Here is a 14449-nt window from a genome sequence, read left to right on the forward strand (position 1 = left end):
GGGTGTGGCACCTCCCCCACTGCCTGCCCCCAACCCCAGCACTTCCTGTGGGCGAGGCCGCGGGGCTGGGAGGTGTGTCCTGCCCTCCAGGAGGCACCAAGGAGGCAGGGGAGGTCGCAGAGGGCAGCTTCCCCATGCCCAGAGGAACCCGCAGCTCCGGAAGGGGCTCGGCTGGCAGATTGCACCACAGCCCGAGTTGGCAGCTCGGTCCCACACAGCCCTGGCTTCTCAGAACCCAAAAGAGGCCGGAGGAGTCCCACAGACGTACCCGTGAGGGAAAGAGCTTGCTGGAAGGCTGGGGAGCCCTTCAGATGGCTCCTCACACCCACTCCCTGCAGCTGCCCAGGATGGGACCTCTGCCTTCCTGCTCCACCATGGCTCAGCACGCACCAGATAAATCAGCCCCACACAGGTAAGGACACCCGCACACTTGTGGACACGAGTACACGTGCACTGCCATGAGCACAGGGGCACACGCACGTGTGCACATATAGATGCACAGGACCCACAGGTGCACAGGCATGCTCACATAAGTGTCGTTACACACCCACACACACATGCGCACAGGTACCGCACATCCACATGCCGGTTCATATAGACTCAACAGAGATACCTGCACATACATCTCATATACACACAACTCCCCGTGACACAGGCTCACACGTGGACACAGACCCACGTGCACACACTCAGACTGCACACACGCCCTCAAGGTACGTTCACATGTACACACGCACAGTCACAGATCTGTGCTTCTCAGACGCCCTCAAGTGCCCAAGCAGAGGTCAGCAGTGGGAAGGTGGCATGTGTGTGCAAGTGTGTTTCTTTCTAGCGGGGAGAAAAAGCTAGCCCTCATCTCTGCATGCACCAATGCCGACCATGCCAGGTATACAGTAGGTGCTCACTAATGACAGCCCATGGAGGGGTGTGGCACATATGCTACCACAGACTAGGTCGGGGGGACACAGGTGGGGACCAGGCCCCTGCCCTGCTCCCCCAAGCAGTGGAGGAAGGGAAATAAAGCTACCGTGGCTGCTGCCACTGGCCTCTCTCACTGGCCCACCCTCCCCACAGTTTCCTGGTTGGGGTCCACTGCCACTCTGGGCACTGGATCTGTGTTGTGGGAACAGAGGGCCACCCCAGGTCATGGACGAAGGGCACAGGCATTTCTATTTTCTTGACTCCGCTGAAGCAGGGAAGGCTGCATGGGCGGCCGGCGGCACGCTGGATGGGCTGCAGGCTCAGTTCAGGTCTGGGAGTGGCAAGGGTGGGGTCCTTTCCTCTAAGGCAGCAGGCCTCTCGGCAGAAGCCTGGTGGTCCTCAGTTCAGGCCGAATCCTCCGCCCCCACCTTCACCAGGAAAGGAAGGATGCTGTGGTTCACCCTCTGGGCTTGCGTCAGACCACTGGCTTCCCGCTGGATGTCCACTCCGTGCCCAGACCTCTCCCCACACTGCACCCACCCCACAGATGCTCAACAGGCACCATGGACGCCTTGTGTCCTACTCGCCCTGCATCCACTTGGCCTCCCTCTGAGTAAAACAGTTCTGTGCTCCATCCACCCCCAGAGGGAGTACCTGGCCAGCCTGACCAACCAGGGCAACCACAGTAACTAGCTCAGGAGTGGGGCAGGAGAAGTCAGTGGACCCAACAAGACTCACTCCCAGAGCACACCCCTTCTCCTGCCTAGGTTGCTAAACCACAGGATGGAAGCACCACACAGAGGAGGGCAGGGGCAAGAACTGCCACCCAGTGAAGAGGTCAGGTCTTCAGGACATCATCAAATCTCCCGGCGGGGTGCCTGGGTGGCTCTGTCCATTCGGCATCTGACTCTCGGATTCGGCTCAGGTCATGATCTCCCAATTCGTGGGTTCAAGCCCTGGGTCAGGCTCTGCACTGACAGCTCAGAGCCTGGAGCCAGTTACAGATTCTGCGTCTCCCTCTCTGCCTGCCCCTCCCCCACTCATGCTTGCTAGCTTGCACGCTCGCGCTCTCTCTCTCTCTCTCTCTCTCTCTCTTTCTTAAATAAATATTTTTTAAAAATTTTTAAATAGAATTGAATTTCTCTCACTCTCCACTGAGGAAGTCCCAACTAAGAGGGAGAGCCTGATGTGTGTAAGAGTGAAGGTCAGAAACACCCGTGGCTGCTCAGCCTGCTGCCTCACCAACTCTGACTCCAGGCCAAGCAGACGGGCCTGGCCGTCATGCGGGTAACCAACAACACATTTCCTGTTGCAAATTACTTAGTTTTTCATCAATTAGAGGGAGTTCACAGTGAACCCATCATGGGAGCACGTGATTTAGTGTGTGAGACAATGAAGTGGGGTTATACCAATAAGCTGGGGCACTTCCGAGTACCCATCATCTAGTCTTATCTGTCCACACGTGTGACCCTGTTTTCCTGTGGTCCATCATCGTATTCTAGGGGAAGAGGCCGCTGAGAGATGCTCTCATGCCGGTCCTCTCAATCTACAGAGATACCCAGGTGAACACCCAGGTAGGAGGCCACAACCCAGTAGGGATGCAGGCCCAGGTGCCAGCATCTGGAGGTCGGCAGGGCGCCCCGGGGAACAGGCAGGGAGGAGCATTTCAAGGTCCCAGCTGCTGCCACCTAGAGGCTGGAATCTCCCACCTGGAGTTCTGGTCTCTTGCATAGTAACACAAAAGACAAGGAGTAATGCAACACTCAGATCCTTGGCCAAGGAGCGGCAATAGCCTGGCTGTGTCAGCAGGAAGGGGCGCAGGACTCACAGCATCCCGGATGTCCCTGAAGCCACTAAGATCTGGGAACCTTGGAGAGTCCAGATGGACCCATGCCTTCCTCAATCCTCAGAGTGAGGGCCTGGAGGAAGAGAGGGAGGTTCCCAAATGGCTTATGTTTTACTCTCTGAGCTCTAGAGGGAGGTGAGAGGCATTCTAGAGCAAGCTTCCACTCTCTTTTCCTCAGCGCCAGTCTCCCAAGCTTTGGAGCCATGTGACTGCCAACACATAACCTAACCTCCGAGGCCTCAGTGTACTCCTCTATGATATGGTGGCTGCCACCAAGCTCACAAGATTATAAATAAATGTAAACACTTAGCACAGGACTCCCACACCATTATGGGAGCTATTATAATTATTATCTATTACAATTCCGCCCCCTCCTCCGGTCCCGCTCAGCTTCCTGTCGCCCCTGCTCTGACCCCTCAGTTCCTCTTCCATGTGGGGGTGGGCAGCGAGGGGTCTGAATGCTCTCTGGGAAGGACTGTGAGTCAAGAGAAAAGAGAAGCACCCTGTGAGCCAGGCCCAGCCCTTCTACCCCCACCAAGCACAGCCCAGCTTCCTCCCTGACCTCCGCTGACTCAGATTACGGAGCAGTCAGAGTGGAGACAAGCTATGGGTACAGAGGAGCCAAGGGCAGCGCCTGTATCCGTGAGCGTACTATGGGCCAGCGCCGACCTCACCGCTTAGCTCCTTTCGATCTCACGACCACCTCTGAGATGGTAACACTGTTATCCTCATTTTACAGAGGAGGACGCTGAGGCACAGAAAGGTGAAGGAACTTGACAAAATTTGCCCGGCACAATGGTGGCAGAGCTAGGTCTGATTCCAGAGACCAAGTTAACAGTCACTGTTCTATAAAATGGTCTGCATCGGCAAGTGCCGGTCCCCAGATCAAACTGCCCCTTTGGAACCCGCACAAATGCCCCATTCACACAGGGCCCATGTTACAGACAAGGGAGCCTAAGCACCTGAAAGAAAAGCACAGCTCAACAGCTAAGAGAAGACAAGGATGAAGTCGGAAAGACGAGTGCCCAAGTCTTTCCAACACCAGGCTAGACCGGCTCCTTCTGTCCTGAGGTCGCTCCTTGCCCCGTCCACAGAGCCAACTCTGGGTCACCAAATCACAAGGCCCTGGCTTCTGTGGGGGAGGCCTGTGGGTGTTCCTGGTCCAGCTGGGGAACAAGTCCCAGCCAGAGCCCCAAGCTCAGGACAGAGCTCCAGGGAACCCACCCAGCTCTCTGGGCTTTAGAGGAATGTAGAGTTGAGAAAGCCGGCTGGAGTGGGAGGAGGAGGAAGCCCAAGCCCCTGCCCCTCCACCCGATCTGCAGGCCCTCCGGGGCGGGAGGGAAGGGAGAGACCGTGTGGTTTCCTCTGCTTGGACAGCTCTGTCCTCACAGCCGCTAGTGGGAGCTGAAAGAGGAGACAAGCTCCTTTCCCAGGCTTGGGGACGAGCAGTTACAGGAAGCTCCGGAAACAGATGCCCCTGGAGAAGCCGGCACTAGATCATTTGGCCTAGATCCGCCCCCGCTCCACACGAAGCATGAACTACCAGCATGCGGGGTGGGGCTCAGCTCTCCTCCCACCTCCACCACTAAACCACCTTGAGCAGGTCACAGGCTTTTTGGGGGGCTTCGGTGGAACATTCCTCAAAGGAGAGGTAACATTCACCCCTGCTTCCTTCATAAGCCAGGTGAGGACAATGAACAGCGGCAGAGAAGGGCATTCTGGTCTCCAGAAAACAGGGTGCAATGGCATTCAGAGCCAGCAAACATGCATCAGTTAGGAATCCACACTTGGGGATCGAGACAAAATGACATCTAACATCTGCCCTTTGATTTACGGTGCACTGATCACTTCCCCACGTGCGCTATCTCTAGGGCCAGACTGAATTTCCCATTGCATGAGTTCTGAAAAGCAAGATGATGACAAAAAAAATTGCAAGAGCAGTGCTAGTGAAAAGCAGACTCCAAGAGCATGACCCTGAGCCATGACCATGTGGTTTATTCTGATCTGCTCAGTGCTGCCAGCCTACCAAGAGAACTGCAAGCAGAACCTGGCTGGACACTAAAAAGCTATCAAATGTATCACAGCTTAAAATTTCTTGGGGCTCCTGGGTGGCTCAGTCGGTTGGGCGTCCGACTTCAGCTCAGGTGATGATCTCGCGGTCTGTGGGTTTGAGCCCCGCATCGGGCTCTGTGCTGTCAGCTCGGAGCCTGGAGCCTGCTTCGGATTCCGTGTCTCCTTCTCTGTCTGCCCCTCCCCCACTTGTGCTCTGTCTCTCTCTGTCTCTCAAAAATAAGTAAGTGTAAAAAAACAAAGTTTTTTTTTAAATCTCTTAAATAACGACAAGGTATCACTTTTGCCCATCAGATAGTAAAGGTTAAAAGAAACCCAAAAAATCGTATGTGGATATAAGGTAACAGGCACTCCCATCATTACTGTAGAGATTTGGCAGTATCTATTAAAATTTCAAGTGCACACACCCTTCGGGCCAACAATTTTGTCTTTAGAGACTTAGTCCACATATAAACTCACACCAGTTGACAAGATCCTTGCATACAGATGTTAGTTTTATCGCTGTCTGAAACAGCAAATACAAAACATGAATGACCATCACCATACTGGAGAAAAAGCATACAATGGGATACAATGGAGCCACTGAAAAGAAGGCAGAATTTATGTGTGTTACTATATAAAGATAACCTAAAAAAAGAGTTTAAGAAAAAAAAAAAGAACAGTTCATCTAACAGGATCTCATTAGTTTAAATAAATACGTAAATTCTTATGCATGCCTAGACAATTTCTGGAATGGAATATAAGCAATGGTCCAAGACTGTTTACCTCTGAAGAAGGGACCAGAACTAGAAATTTGGGGGAGGGGACCTTTCACTTTACGTCCTGTGTGCTGCTTGATTTTTTTTAACCATTAACATGTTATAATTTAAAGAAAAATATGTTAAATCTATGAATGGTTTGCTCTTAAAAATAAACAAACAGGGGCACCTGGGTGGCACAGTCGGTTGAGCGTCTGACTTCGGCTCAGGTCTTGATCTCATAGCTCGTGAGTTCGAACCCTGCATCAGGCTCTGTGCTGACAGCTCAGAGCCTGGAGCCTGCTTCAGATTCTGTGCCTCCCTCTCTCTCTGCCCCAACCCACTCGCATCCTGTCTCTGTCTCTCAAAAATAAATAAACACTAAAAAAAAAAGTTTTTTTAATAAAAATTAAAAAATAAACAAACAAACAAGAGCAGAAATGGTAGCAGCTACAAAGCCTCATTTCTTTAAAACCTTAAACTATCGGGGGCTCACACTGACACTGATCCAAGTCCTGGGACCATCTCTTCTACCCTGAAGGGAAGTAGGTCTTGCCCCAGAAAGGGCAGGCCAAGATCTCTCTCTCCCTGTCTGACTCCAGATGGTTCTTCCATCCATTCTGCTTTTAGGCAAAGAGTTTGTGCTTTAATCTTGAGAAACCTCAGAGGAGACCAACATACAACTTTGCCGGAGGAAATTTAACAACACAAATCAGAATCCTTACATGCACGTCAAGGGGGCTTCCGAAGTACACATCAAGGCCTGTTTTTGGAACTGGGTGTTGGTTTTAGACGGGTGAGTCAAGTTTATGGACATTCACCCCTACACTTAAAATCTGTGCACTTCTCTACATGTACATTTTCCTTCAATACAGAGGTTTGTTTTTTTCATATGCATGCTTTTTGACCTGGCAACCCTGTTCTCAATTCCACACCATCCCAAGAAGAAAAAAAATCAGAGCCATGCGACAAGTTGTACTTTCCAGAGTCTCCAGCTCATTGTTGCCATAACTACGGAACAATGGAAATGACCTAAATTACCAACAGGGTAGGTTCAAGAAAGATAGCATCTCCCAACAACAGAGTACGTTCCCGCCAATATAAAGTAGGTATAGAAGTACATGTAATGACAAGGGAAGACACTTACGGCATATTTCTGAGTGGAATAAAATAGGTTAAATATTATGTTCAGGGCCATATTATTAAGGGGTGAGATTAAGGATCATGATTTTTTTCTTCTTTTCTTCTTTTCTGTTTTCTGAAATAAGCAAGTCTTACTTCTATAATTAGAAAAGCACAATAAACACTACTTAAAATAATAACAAATAATAGGAAGCAAAAAGAGATAAAAAAGGGGACAGGCCCAGGGTTATATATTAGTGGTTTTCAAATGCACTGGGTGTGAGAGTCACCTGCAGTTTAAACTAACATGGGTTCAAACCCCAGCCCTGCTGCTTACCAGCAGTGTGACCTTGGGCAAGTCCCTCAACTTCTCTGTGCCTCAGACCACACCCCTCATCTATAAAATGGGGATAATAATAGTATCTACCTCAGCGGACTGTTGGGAGGGGTAAATGAGCTAATATGCATGAAGCCTTCAGAGGAATGCCTGGCATAGACCTATAGGTGTGTTAGCCAATGCAACTGCTCAAATTCTGACTCCATTGTTCTGGGGAGGGTCCAGGGAACCTGCATGTTTAACAAACTCCCCTGATGACTCTGGCCCAGTGAGAAACACTGGTAGCACATCCACTACAACACTCCCATTACCTTCGGTGTCCCTGGAGCTTCCTGTGGAAGTCTTGGGCACTAGGAGCTGTCTGAAGGAGATCTTGCTAAAGGAGATCACGGAGCCAGCTCTTAGCTCTCACTCCATCCAGCTGGGTCACTCCCGACCCTCCCCTACTGCAGAGCCTCTCCTGAATGGGCTGGAATGTGGGCATCAGCACCCTCTGCAGGCAACTTTGGGTACCACAAAGAAGAAAAGGGAGCGTGTTGGGGCGCCTGGGTGGCTCAGTCGGCTGTGTCCCAACTTTTGATTTCGGCTCTGGTCATGATCTCACGGTTTGTGAGTTCGAGCCCCACATCAGGCTCTGCGCTGACAGTGTGGGGCCTGCTTGGGATGCTCTCTCTTTCTCTCTCTCTGTCGCTCTCCTGCTCACATACACACTCTCTCTAAATAAATAAATAAAACTTTAAAAAAAGAAAAAGAAAAGAGAGCATCTTGCTTGTATTTCTAGAACGGTAGCCATACTTTCCCCTGGCATAAGGGATTGGGGGACACGTGTGGGGGACTTCTATGTCTTGCAGGAGATCAGCAACAACCGTGGGTTCCAGCCCTGGTTCTGACATTGAATAATAGCTATGGAGAAACCACTTTAACGCCCTCTGCATTTTTTTCATCTGTAACAAATAACTGTACCCATTTCTCAAGAATCTCCCACGAACCAGTTATGTCATACTTTTTACTTTATTTAATCCTGGCCTCAACTGTGTCCTCTATTCCGGTGAGGAAATGGAGTCACAGAGAGGTTAAGGAACTTGCCCAAGGTCACAGGGCTGGTAGGTGACAATGGCAGAATTCAAACCAGAGGCCCTGCTTTTAACAAGTCTGCCATTCCTATAGAGAATGAGGGCAGCACTAGATGTGAGCTACCACCAGGCTGGGCCCCCACCCATGCCCAGCCAAGGAGCAGCCCCAAGCTGGGCCAGGATGAGCAAACCTTGGCAAGCTGGGCAAGAGAGCGATCCTTCTGGCAGATGAACAGTGACTCAGGTGGAGGCAGGCTGGGAGGACAGAGAAGAGGCAAGGAGCTCCCTTAAACACTTTTTTTTTTTAAAGCCCTGCAGCTCAAACACAACATGTTCATGATTCATCTCTCGTGACTCCCCTGAATGAAGATGGGGGCCCTAGCAGGGTGTGCCCTCCCAGGCACAGAGAAATCCTGCTGGGGTCCCAGCCTTGTTACATCTCCATCAAAACTTGTCCCTTGCCCCTTTGAAGGGAGCAAGGCTAACTTACAATGACATAATAATGGAGACACTCCATCAAGGTCCCCTCTTCTCTCCCCATTACTAGCCCCACCTCAAAAGGGCTCTGAACAGTGAGGTGCCTCCCGTATTCCATGCAAGTGGTGGGAAATTGGAGCTGGATCCTGTAGCTTGGTGAAAGCCTGCACCAACGCCTCACCTGAGGCCGGGAGATCTGTAGGTGGGACTACAGTCACTGCTAAAGAAACAACCCAGTGAAGTACATACTAACGTTGTCCCATTTGACAGATGGAAAAATCGGGCACAGAGAGACTAAGTAATTTGCTCAAGGTCACGCTCCTAGGAAGGAACTGTGGCAGATTTATTATACTTTCCAAAGACAGCCACACCATCCCATAATATATCCCGCGTCCCACATGCTCTTGTTACCAGGTGACACGGACACCCCTCTACTGAGAGATGGAATCTCCGTGCCCTCCTGGATCTGTGTGGATCTGTGAGTCAGGCAGAAGCAATGCCGCATCGTTTCCAAGGCTGGATAAGAAAAGGTAAAACAGGGGTTCCTGGGTGGCTTGGTGGGTTAAGTGTCCGACTTTGGCTCAGGTCATGATCTCACAGTGAGATCGAGCCCCGCATCAGGCTCTGTGCTGACAGCTCAGAGCCTGAAGCCTGCTTCAGATTCTGTCTCCATCTCTCTGCCCCTCCCCTGCTCATGCTCGCTCTCTCACTCTCTCTCAAATATAAAAAATTTAAAACAAAAATTTTTTTTAATTAAAAAGAAAAGGTAAACTAGCTTCTGCTGGCTCTCTCTTGGGGTCCTTGCCCCTTAATCCAACCACCATGCTGTAAGGAAGCCCGAACTAGCACACAGGGAGATGGCCTGGGTGACAAGAAGACAGAGCAAAGGGAGAGGCCCCTGTGGTGAGGGACTGAGTCCTCAAGCCAACAGCCAGCTTTAAATGCCAGACATGAGCCACCGAGCCTTCAGACCATTCCATCCCCTAGTCTTTGAAACACCCCAGAGGATGACCGCAGAGCAGACAGAAGTATCCCTGCCAGGCCCCGCCCAAACTGCAAATTCCTGAGCAAAATAAATGTCACCACTGTTTTAAGCCATAAGCTTCTGGGCAGTTTATTACGCAGTAGAAATAACCGGAATAGCGGGTGATAGAGCCAGAGCTGGAACCCAGTGAGCTGGCTCCAGAGCCTGTGCCCCGAGCCACTCTGCCATGGTGTCTGCTGTGTGAGAGACAGCAACAGAGGAGGGGTTTGGAGCTTGGGCCTTGAGTCACACATATCTTCATATATTCACTCATTCATTCATTCATTCATTCATTCATTCACTCAGTGCTTGTTTATTGCACCCTGGGATATTGTGATTCATAGGAAATACACATTTGGTCTTCAGCTACAGTTCCTGGCTCACAGCTCCCCAAACCCTTGTAGTTTCAGAAGTGCGGAGCCTGATAAGGTGTCTTGTTATGTGAATGAGGTGACTTTTAGAAGCACCTAGGGGTGGAGGCCGGTTGCCAAGAGAACCAATCACATGATTAGAAGGCCGGACCTCTCTCTCAGACCTCCAAAGAGGGAAGAGGGGCTGGGGTTGATTCAATCGCCAATGGCTAATGATTTAATCAATTGGGGCTATGTAATGAAGCCTCCATAAAAACACACAGGACCGGGTTGGGAGTGCTTCCAGGCTGGTGGAAGAATGGGGACAGTGGCGCCCTCTCCCCACATGCTGCCCCACACACCTCTTCCATCTGCCTGCTCCTGAGTTACATCCTTTCATGATAAACCAGTGATCTGGTAAGTAAAAGGTTTCTCTGAGTGCTGTGAGACGCTCTAGCAAATTGCCCCAACGGGGGGAGGAGGAGGAGGTCCTGGGAACCTCTGATTTATAGCCAGTCGGTCAGAAGCGCTGGTAACAACCTGGGCTTGGGACTAGTACCTTGTCCGACTGAATCCTCACCAGTGGAATCTGATGTGATCTCCAGGTAAATCGCATCAGAATTGAGCTGAATTCTCAGACACCCTATTGGTGTCCAAAAATTGTTTGGTTACACGTGTGGGAAAAACCACGTCCCCCCCTTAACACACACACACAATAGAACTGGTGTCAGAAAAGCAATTTACATCCATACTGTGTTCCAAGCTCTCTGCTAATGCTGAGGATATATCGATGAACAAGACAGATCCCTGCCCTGGGGGGCCTGGGAGGGAGGAGGTGAAAGATAAAAGAGGGACAACTTTACACAGGTATTTACGACAGGTTGATATGATCCAAAGGCGACCAGGTGGGTGGGGAGCCCTGTCTGGAGAGCATGATCTGGGACAGCCTCCCTGCAGGGGAAACAGCAAGGATGTGAAAATCCAGCTTTGTGAAGAGTGAACAGAATGGCAGCAACTATCAAGAACAGACCTGGGTTACATCCTGGCTCCACTACTTACTAGCTGTGTGATCTTGTGGAAGTGACCCAGCCTCTCTGAGCCTCCACTTCCTCATAAAATGGGGATGCTTCCAGAACCCACCTCACAGAATTGCTCTGAGGAGCCATGAGCTAATACATGCACAGTGTGCAGTCCAGGGCCTGGCACAGGAGGAACTCCATATATACAAGCGACTGTGGTGACAGGAATTACTTGAGGCCAAGGTCCCCAAGCGGAATGCCCAGAGCCCCCAGAGACCACTCTTCTCCCTGTTGCAAACTGCTAGCCACAGCTACCGGGGAAGAGAGCATGGACAGTGGGGGTTGGGGGCCCCTCCCATGGCTGCACTGATACCCAGGCCTCTGAGGGGGTAGTCAAGTGTAAGGGGTGCACACATACTTCCCTGAAGCACACTGACACATACAGCCAAGCTTCTGCCCACCCCCTGTGGCCATTCCTGACTCATATCCTCAAACTAGGGCTTACCCACCTGCCACCCTGAGCTCAGAGTTCAAAGGATGGGGCCCTGGTTATCTCTCCCCAGGCCCTGCCCCAAAGGCAGTGGGCACCCACACAGCCAGTGCGGGAGAGGCAACTTCCTCAAAACAGAGGGAGGGAGGGACAGGGACAGGAAGCTTGGAGAGAAGGCAGAACTGGGGAGGGCAGAAGACTCAGGGGCCCCAGGTAGGGCCAGGAAATCCCAGTGGGGTCAAGTATCACCTGCCATCAGACAGGCACACCCTTTAGGACTCTGGAAAGCACCTAGCGGGTGGCCAACACACATCCCCAGAGGAAAGAACACCAGCAAACAGCACACAACAATGCACACAGGACATACTCAGAGGACCCACACCCTCCACAGATGTGCACCCTCCACAGATGTGCACACATGTACAGGCACATCTCACTGTGCCTGGCGGCCTGTCACTCCCCTCCTGCTCTTGCTCACTACCAGTCATCTAGTCAGCAGGGTCCCCCAGGTGCCCATGCCTGCTGCCATCTGCTGGCCCAGACCTTTCAGGGCCCAGTCGGCACACCCAGCATAATCCAGAAGGAGGCTGCCAGCCCTGGATCTGACCTAGGGAAGGGGGTGGGAAACCACCTGGCCCTCAGAGCAAGCTGCAAGTCAAGACCTTATCATGGGCAGGGCCAGGGACTCAGCACAGCCTGGTTTCAGGCCAGGTCCCCCAAAAGCACAAGCCTTGCCTTGGTGTCCCATCTGCCTTGGGAGCCCCCATGGCTGCTTTACATCTTGAGCAGGTTGAAAGGAGCCCTGAAGGGTTGTGGCAGGCAGAGCAAAAGAAAAAAAATAAAAATAAAAACTAAGTGCAGCATGGCAGGCTAAGATCAGACATGAAGCAGAACTTCCCACTGGAGAAGCACCAAAGCACTGAAACAGAGGTGTGAACCAGAAGAGTGTCATCTGACTCCATTTAGAATTCCTCTTTAAAAAGGGAGGAGATGGATAGACATCACTGTTTTTTTACTAAAATTATTAAAAACAAAAAGAGTCCCAAATTGCAGAGGTCAGAGGAATCTTGAAATGGCTGTAAATGAAGACAGTGGCTGCTGAACAGCACCAGCCTAGGCTGGTGTGACCTTGCCTACAGGCAACAGACAGGCACAGTGACCTTTTATTGCCAGCCTGAGCTGGCTGTGCATGAGCAGGAGGCGGCTAGACAACTTCCCCACGGTGTGACCTCTCCTGAGGGGGTAGCACATTGCTTGGAGATGGCAGAGGGTAGGGAGGCCAGGGCCACCATGGTACAGGCCTCGGCAGAGGCACATCCTCGACAGGACCAAGTGTTTGCAGTCAGCATCTCCCCTCCAAAGCAGGTGGTGGCCTGGGAGGGGCTGGTAGCCACTCCGGAGAAAGGGAGAACGAGGATCCCGAGTCTCGATGCTGTACTCTGACATACGAAGCCGGCCGGGCCTACGCCCTTGGACCCCCACCTCATCCTCAAACACGGTCGTCCCCTTCTCTCATGCCACCCCATCACTCTCCCAGGGGCCCAGCCTGTCCCTGCCACCCCAGCCACCCAGGCTGCCCACCTTGCCCTACCTTGCCCGTGGTTCCTCCTCATTCTTGGCCACTCTCCCTTCCCTTCCTGCCCTCCGTTTTCTCTCGCCCTCCTCCACCTCCTGCGCTGAACTCCCTCCCCACCGACAGGGGCCCAGACCAATGCCCACAACCATCTGCCAACTCCAAATGCCAGCACCCGCCCTTCCGCCACTACTCTTTCAAGCACCGCTCCCCTCGCCACCCACCCCCCCCCTCACTGCCAGAGACAAGCAAGAGCAGCCCGCCCAGGGGCAAGGCACTGCTGGCTCGAATTCACAGAACGTGAAACACAACGTTTCAGGGGATGTGGAAGACTGGGCCACAGCTCCAGGAGGAACTGACCAGCTCAAATGTCTGGCCCTGGAGCCTCAGGTCCTACGGCCAAAGGTGAGGGGGGCTGTCATTAGAAGTCACTGAATCCTGCCTCCTCCTCCACTTGAGTGAATGAATATCCGAGCCACCCACAATGTGCTGTCTTCCCGATTATACAGAAATACAATGTTTAAGGGCCCATCGCCATGTTCAAAATTTTCATAAATGTCTCATTTAACATTTACAACCCCTGATACGGAAACTGAAGCTCTGAGAAGTTAGGTAATTTGCGCAAGGTCAGGCGGTGCGCTGGACGTATGCCACTTCAGCCCTCTCTGCCCCACTTCTTACTCCAGCCACGTCAGCAACGACCAGCTCCCCGCAGACTTTGAGCAGCGGCATTGGGTCCACCCGGCAAAACTTCACCTAGGGCGGCGTGGGGCCTTCTTTGAGGTGCAGTGTGGGGCGCCCACGAGAACCCACTGGGGCCTCACGCGTGGGCAGCCTGCAAGCAGGTGGGAGTTAATGTCCACCAAACCACTCTGTCCAGTGGGGAACAGAGCTGACGGATGAACGCTTCCCTATTTCTCTCCCCAGCAGGGCAGTTCTGAAACGCATTCCCTAAGGCTCCTCAGGAGACTGCCCAGGGCAGAGTGGTGGTAATAAAAATAATGTATCCTTGTCTTTTTTTTTTTTTTTTTTTTTAAAGTAAGCACCATGCCCAACGTGGGTCTTGAATTCATGACTCCGGGATCAAGAGTTTCATGCTCCACTGAATCAGCCAGCCAGCCATCTTTCGTCTTTTCCCCTTCGTGCCCTTTGCCCCACCCTTGTTCCCCAAGACCACTTCTCAAATAAACCACCACATACAAGTCTTTCTCTCAGCCTCTGCTTTGGGGGAACACAGGTGGAGACAGAGAGTGGTGGTGCTGGGACTCAAACCCAGGTCTGAGTAACAACAGAGCCTTTATGCTTAACCAGATGCTGCCACCACCAGGGGGCCCATCCACACCAGGGGGCCCTTTTCCTCAAGGCTGAAGTCATTCTGAACCACAGTGGCTCAGCCACACTTGATCCAGA

General features: G+C 51.9%; 1 long non-coding RNA gene across 1 annotated transcript; it reads left to right on the forward strand.

Moving 5' to 3' along the window:
* The first annotated feature begins 133 nt into the window (after positions 1-133).
* LOC124512947 (uncharacterized) lies at positions 134-14244 on the forward strand. The gene is made up of 2 exons (XR_006962267.1): positions 134-412; positions 14079-14244. It is a non-coding gene; the product is annotated as an uncharacterized LOC124512947 (long non-coding RNA).
* Positions 14245-14449: the final 205 nt, after the last annotated feature.

The sequence above is a fragment of the Lynx rufus genome, unplaced genomic scaffold (assembly GCF_022079265.1).
Source record: "Lynx rufus isolate CCGP_SWC_20201006 ecotype Redwood Valley unplaced genomic scaffold, mLynRuf1.p SCAF_18, whole genome shotgun sequence".
Taxonomy (NCBI): domain Eukaryota; kingdom Metazoa; phylum Chordata; class Mammalia; order Carnivora; family Felidae; genus Lynx; species Lynx rufus.